We start from the raw sequence: 7,557 nt of genomic DNA on the forward strand, positions 1-7,557 counted from the left end.
CCACCATCCTTCCCAGCGTCTCCCTTGCAGAGAAGACACCCGTCCTGGCCTCCCTCGCAGGGTCGGCATTTACAAAGCAGGCGTACCTTGTTTCCCACCCGCCGGGCTAAATTTGGTGACTAATAACAACCAGGAATAATGACAATTGTCTTGGTGAATAATCCCAATTCTGGAAATATCCCCAGGGTTACCCCAGCCGGAGAGGGGGCTGCTCCCTTCTCCTTCCAGGCGCCCGGGGGGGGGGGGTGTCACACCGGTGGTTCCTATCAGGACTTTCTTGTTTTGGGACCCTGCTGTGAAACTCCCCCTCCTCCTGGGTGGTGTTTTTTTTTTTTCCTTTTAAAAACTTTCCGATATCACTCAGCGTGGTTTTCTGTTTTAAGCCCGTCTGCTTGGCAATTATCTTCCCGTAATGTCAACAAGGAAGCTTTCTCGACAGGCTCTGTCCTCAAATGTCTCTGCGTTGGACAATCACCATTGTAGGTAGTCCTTGACTTCCGGCTGTTCCTTTAGTAACCACTGAAAAAAGCCACTTAGGATGGTTTGTCATTTTTATGACCTTTGCAGCATTTAACCTGGGATTGAAAATGCAGGTCCTGGGCAACTGGCTCACACTTACGACGGTCCCCATTTGCGACTTTCCAACGAGCAAAGTCAACGGGGCAGCCAGATTCACTTAACGACCAGGTCACTAACTTAGCAATTGCAGGGACTCACTTAACAACTGCAGCAAGAAAGGTTGCAAAATGGGGCAGAAGCACCAGTGTCTCACTTAGCAACAGAACTTCAATGGTGATTGTTACGTCGAGGAATATCTGTATTCTCTTTATTATTCCATGTGTAATTGGCGTTGTTGTTGTTGTTGTTTTAACACTTGTGATGGCAACAGGAAGTTTGTTTTGGGCTCCCTTCGAACCAAAGTTGAGAATTAGTACAAAATCTCAGAATCAAGTGGAAAAATCCTCACAAATCTCAGGCCGGAGGGCATAAAACCTCCCCATATAATAGAGAAAATAGGAATCTGCCTCTAACCATTTTTATCTCCTTTCGGTCTAGTTTCTAATAGTTTTTTTTCTGTTGTCATTCTGTAACCGGACTGCCGCATATTCCTGACTAGCGGGAAAATTTTGCAATGCAAAATATGAACTTCTATTCATATTGCAAGCATGCGGTGGGAATTATACCCGAAAGTCTAATTTTAATTTAACTGCAGATTTGTTTCACTTCCATGACTCACTTCTGAAAGTCAGAAATTTAGTTCTTCACTCTCTTTCGGTTTGAGAAGACAAGGGGCTGCTGGGTGCAATGCATGAGTGCAAGCGACTGTATTCTACCCAATAAATACATTTCTTCCTCCTCCCCCTGCCCCCCCCCAACCTGGTGTGGTTTTTCCCTAAATGGCAGGTGAAGAACCCCAAAGGGGAAATTGGTCCCTGCAGCCAGGCACGTTTTAAAAATTCTTCTGAAAAAAAGAGAGGAAGTGACTCACTCGTCAGGACCCAATCAGCCAAGTTGCTAGATTGTCAAAGTAACGCCTTCCACACCTCTGGAGAGGCCAGCGAGGCTGAACCAAATGGTAAATCTACTTCAGCCTCTCAAACGGCAGACTCGTGCTTACCAACCCCCGATCCTCCAGTGACCTTCAGGATCCTTTGGGGATTTTGGTCAGCCCCCTTCGCAGAACGGTCCTCGCACGCAGAGCCATTTTATTGGCTGAAACGTCTCTTCCCCAAGAAATCTATTAATGCAACCATTTATGTTAAGCATTTTCTCTTTGCTGCTCCCGAAAGAGATCTCAGCCCATCCTCGGTCGATAACGCTGTGATGATGCCCGTCTATTTTTAAAACCCAGGAGGTGATTTGGCTGAAGACAATTATGGCACGAATACAAGTCATCCTCTACTTACGACCGCAACCGAGCCCAAGACAGCCAAGTGGGTTTTGCCCCATTCTCTTGACCTTCCTCGCCACAGCCGTTCAGTGAATCTCTGTAGCTAAGTTAGTTGGCCGGTCGTTAAGTGAATCTGGCTTCCCCACTGAAGGTCGCAAGAGGGGAATCACATGACCCCTGTTGCAACCGTCATAAATATGAGTCGGTTCCCAAGTGTCCGAATTGGTCATGTGACCAGAGGGGGGGGGACGCTGCAACCGTCGTAGCTGTGAAAAACGATGTCTTTCTCCAGGACCGTGGTAACTTTGAACGGTTGCTAAACGAGAGGTTGTAAGTCAAGTCCCCCCCCCCGGCTCGTTCTGGCCCAGGTATAACCAGCAACCTTGGGAGAAGGTCAGCAAAGAGACGCCAGATCCAACAGGTCTCTTGGTCAGGAGGCCTCCAACTGCCGGCAGCAGCTTCGAGGGAAACAACGGTTGGGAATCATGCAGCCGATGTGTCAGCTGGCACAATTTACCACCAACAAGCCTCTCTCTCTCTCTGTGTGTGTGTGTGTGTGTGTGTGTGTGTGTGTGTGTGTGTGTGAGAGAGCCTCACATGCCCGGAAAAAGATGAAGCTGATGGGGATTGTCTGGAGATAATAAAAAAATAATGAAATTCCCTTTTAAGGAAGTAGATTTTTATGACAATCAAAGCTGTCATGTCCTGAGGAGGAAAAAACAAAAAACTAGACCAAAAAACTAGACTGGGCAGGAAATTTGACCGCACGCAACAAACCCCTTTTGGCCCGGGGCTCTCAAATTCCTTTTATAGGAGAATTTGGTTAAATTCTCCTGTCTCCAGCTAGTTGTTTTTTATGGCTTACTTGCAAACTGATGGGCTTCCTGCCCCTTTGAGTAAACCCCATCAGTCTTCCTCCATCCTGAGAGGTGTGGACTTCAACTCCCAGGATTCCCCCAGCCTGCACATGGGGTTGGACTAGAAGACCTCCAAGGTCCCTAGGAGTTTATGAACCCTGGGAACAAGGCAGGGGTCCTTACAGCATCCTGCCCAGGCCCTTCTTGGAAACCTCCAGCGTGTGAGCGCCCACAGCCTCTGGTGGCCAGCCGTTCCATTGGTGAATTGATCTGGGATGATAGAATAGGAGAATAGCAGAGTTGGGAGGGACCTCGGAGGTCTTCTAGTCCAACCCCCTTCTCAAGCAGCAGGCACAATGCCGTTACAGACCCTCCAGTGTTGGAGTCCCCACAACGCCAATTGGCGAATTGTGTATAGAGGGAGGCCTCACAGTTACACACCGGATGTCCCTCCGTAGACTCATCTGAGCAATTTTGATAAGATCCAATAAAGCTGCTTCAAGTTTGTCTTAACTTTTCCCAAACAGGGTTTATGATTTTGCAGGCTCGGGAAACAACCGTTTTCATTATTTCTTTCCCGTAATTCCCGATACAAAGTCTTGGAGGAAAAATAAAATCAACACCCCCTCCAACTAAAAAAAAACCCCAGAACAGAACAAAACCGGTTCAACCCAGGGGCTAAACCCTATTCCAGAAAGTTATGGATTGTATAATTGAGAGATGCCAAGGAATCCAATTATATATACCGCTTAATGCCAATTATGCAGGCTTGTTCAAACTTTCCATTGCCAACTTTTTTTCTCCTTAATTAAGGCAAAAAAGAAGAGGAAACATCCAATTTTGTTAATTCTGCCAGGGCAGGAATCGGCTCCAGGCGGCATGAGCAAACTTTACATCTGTGTTGGCAACAAACTCAGCCTTGCTGGGAAATACTTTCCGAAGATGGTTGCAAGAATTTTAAAATCTTCAATTTCGTCTCCCACGTGGTTTATTTAGTGGGTCCTGTGAATTCAGGGCCATCGTTCAGTCAATCAAGCTATTCAAGCCACCATTCCTAGTTTAAATCTGGGAAATGTTGCCTGCAGAGAGAAGAGAACCTCACGGGCTGGTTCTGGGATCCAAAGAACCTGCTCATCATGCGTATAAACGATAATAGCTAGGCACGTGAAGATTCTTCTTGCAACCCTGATAAAGCCTGTCCTGCTTCAGTAAAGAATATAAAACTTCAACCGGCTTTCACTTCTCTCCCCCCACCCTTTTTTAAATTGCAGACTCGTTTCTTATGCAATGTTGATTTAAATATTTTATGCGCTCAACCATTTGATCCAATGCCAGGTTTAAATTGTGTCTGGAAGCGGCTGGGGGGAGGGGGGGGCTTTTTAGCTGTAATAAAATTGAGTTGAATTAAGCGGGTTTCCTTCTCAGGAGGAACTCAGAGTGAAGGAGGCCAAAAGAGAGGCAGTCTGGACAGGAAAACTTGCACCTGGCTGATGCAAGCAGCTGTTCATAAGACCAGAAAGCGTGACTCAAGGCATGACCTCATCAAAGGAGCACACCAGCATCATGGGAACACAGGCGTGGGCCAGAAATGGAGACGCCGGCAGAAAAAAACCAGTAGCAGAGTTGGAAGGGACCTTGGAGGTCCTCTAGTCCAACTCCCTGCTCAAGGCAGGAGACCTCATAGCAGTGTTTCTCAACCTTGGGGACTTGAAGTCTCAGATTCTGGGAGTTGAAGTCCACGGGACTTCAAGTCCCCAAGGTTGAGAAACACTGCCTTATAGACTTATGCCAACGTTCCAGCATTCTCCGGTCTCTTCTTGAAAACCTCCAGTCAATGGCTTCCCTCCAACCGTTGGAGGGAAGCCATTCCACCAATTAATTGTTCTCTTGGCCTAGAGGTTTCCCCCTTAATTCCACTTTGCTTCTCTCCTTGATGAGTTCCCATCCGTTGGGTCTTCTTGTCCTGCTTTCGGGGGCTTTGGAGGATAGGTTGACACCCCCCTCCTCTTCTTTGGTGACAACCTCTCAAGTACTGGAAAGTTTCTCTCATGCCCCTCCTGAGCCTTCTTTTCCTTAAAACGGACGCCCCCAATTCCTGCAACTGTTCTTAGCACGATTTAACATCCAGGCCCCTAGTCCTCTTGCTTGCTCTTCTCTGCCTTCTTTCCAGAGACACAACGTCTTTTTTTTGTGTTGTGGTGACCAGAAATGGATGCCGTGTTTAGCATTTAGTATCCCGGGGAAGCGTAGCCCCACATTTCATACAGCCCAATGCCTCAGTGATGTATTGAGGGGGCCTCGTTGATTAGGTCCATCATGTGGGCGTCACCTCTTGGATATATTTCCTCCATCCCCAGCCTGACCCTTCGGATCTTCCAAAGGAGCCTCACACCCTGCTTTGATTGAGCCCACCCACCTCACTGTTGCGTGTCTCCTCCTTCTCTTCCTTCCTATTAATCGGTCGACTGATTGCTGATGATTAGTTTGGACAGCCAATGGTCCGAAATGGCCCTGGAGGGCTGGACTGGAAGGCCTCCAAGGTCCCTTCCCATTCTGTTATTCCCCCAGGATGGGGAAGGGATGGAATCCACTTTCTTCAGAAAGCAAAAGCTAGAATAACAGCAGTGCCAAATAAAAGAAACTAGGAGGGACGTGGAAAGCCAGAAATTAAGCACACCATGAATTAATCCGATTGCAATGGGTGTGCGCCACCCTAAGCCTGCAGCTAATTCCAGCTTTTTCTTTGCAATGTTGCAAAAACTCCATTGCATGTTTGCAGCTCCTAAAACTTCAGATCCTTCGACGGGCGAGGGACCACTTGCCAATCCCCAGCGCAGAGACGCAGAGGGGCCTCTTCCACAGCAAACCCACCCATTATTCCAAAAACTGCCCTATCTTTGCAAGCACCCAGATCTGGAAAAAAAACCCCAGCCGAGCAGGATAAAACATGTCTGAATCCATCCGCGCACCGGGATTTTCGGGAGAAAAACACACCTTGCAAGCATCCACCCACGCTTCCAGCCCACGCCCTAAAGCGCTGGAAAATTTGGCAGAGGTGAAAATATCGGACGTGGAAACGGTTGGACTAGAGGACCTCCGAGGTCCCTTCCAACTCTGGTCTTCTGCTTTGGTTCTCCAAACTTGTGTGTCTTTTTTATAAATAAATATATATATAAATAAATATATATATATAAATAAAAGATATAGATATATAGACACACACACACACAAATTTGCAAGCCTGATTGCACCGTGCTTTTCCCCCCTTCTTGTAATTCAGTGAATTACAGAAAGAACAGAGCTGAAAGGGGCCTTGAAGGTCTTCTAGCCCAACCCCCTATTCAAGCAGGAAAGCCGAGAGCATTCCGGATAGGTGAGTGTCCATTTCTCTTCTCAAAGACCTCCCGTGATGGTGCACCCACAGCTTTTGGAGGCAACCCAAATCTTCTGATCTTCTTGGGGAATGTGATCTGCTTCACGGAAGTTTTATTTAATTCTTGCCGCTGTGCATTACCTCCATCAAGGCCGTCCGCCTGACTTCATGCTCTCCCACACTTCTGGTCTCTGCAAAACAACAAGCTCGCTGGGACTTTCTCGGACCCCCACGAGGCCCCCCCCCATCGGTCGGTCGACCCCACACACACCCAGCATGCTGCAAAACTCTCCCTTTGTCCCTGTGTGCCAGAGGGCCAGTCCCGGTGCCTGCCAGCAGCCCTTCCCCCATGGTAGGCAAGGCCGGTCAGCCCCCCCCCTCTCTCAGCCCCCCCTGGACACTGCCTCCATCTCTGGTTTCCATGCCGACAGGCCAGGATCTCCTGACTTGGTCTTAGCAACCGACCAAGTCTGGTGCATTAGCTCTTCTCTTCATCTTCCTCTGATCCCCCCACACCATTACAAGCCAAGACCCTCAGACCTTAGAAGGAGGGAGCCCCAGAGGAGCAATGTTAGGACTGGGAGGGTCCCCTGAGGCCATCCAATCTGCCCCCTGCCCAAATGAAGGCCTCTTGGGAAGGGGAGACCATCTCAGACAAGAGATTAACAGAGAGACACCTTGGAGGTCTTCTAGTCCACCCCCTCCCCTGCTCAAACAAGATACTCTCTGCCAACTTCAGACAAAAGGCTGTCCTCTTCTTCAAAACCTCCAGTGATGGAGAACCCCCCCCCTCCCCCTCCAACTTCTGGTGGGAAGCTGTTCCATGGCTTAACTGTTCTCACCGTCAGGAAATTCTTCCTTATTTTGAGGATGGACCTCACAATAAAGAGTACAGCCTAAGAGTTGGAAGGGACCATGGAGGTCCTCTAGTCCAGCCCCCTGCTTATTATCCTGGATAAATGGTTTTTTCCACTCTTCTTAAAGGCCTCCAGTGATGGGAAGCATCCACAACTTTTTAAACCGCTCCACTGATTAATTGTTCAGTTCCTCCCTAATTCTGGGATCTGCTTCTCTCCTTCATTCTCCTCCCTTCAGGGCAGTGTTTCTCAACCTTGGCAACTTGAAGATGTCCGGATTTCAACTCCCAGAATTCCCCAGCCAGCATTCGCTGGCTGGGGAATTCTGGGAGTTGAAATCCGGACATCTTCAAGTTGCCAAGGTTGAGAAACACTGCTTTAGGGGCTTTGGAGAATACATGGAAACCCCCCCTCTCTTCTTTGGGGCAGCCCCTCAAATATTGGAAGACTGCTGTGACATCACCCCACAATCCTTCTTTACACTAGACGTCTCTTGCCTCTTTGCAAGGCAAACTTGAGTAACCCCTAAAACCCTGATGGGCCTGCAAAGTTCCTGCTCCTGAGCCAGGAGGGGCGGGG

This window comes from Thamnophis elegans, chromosome 15, assembly GCF_009769535.1.
Source record: "Thamnophis elegans isolate rThaEle1 chromosome 15, rThaEle1.pri, whole genome shotgun sequence".
In the NCBI taxonomy this organism is placed as follows: domain Eukaryota; kingdom Metazoa; phylum Chordata; class Lepidosauria; order Squamata; family Colubridae; genus Thamnophis; species Thamnophis elegans.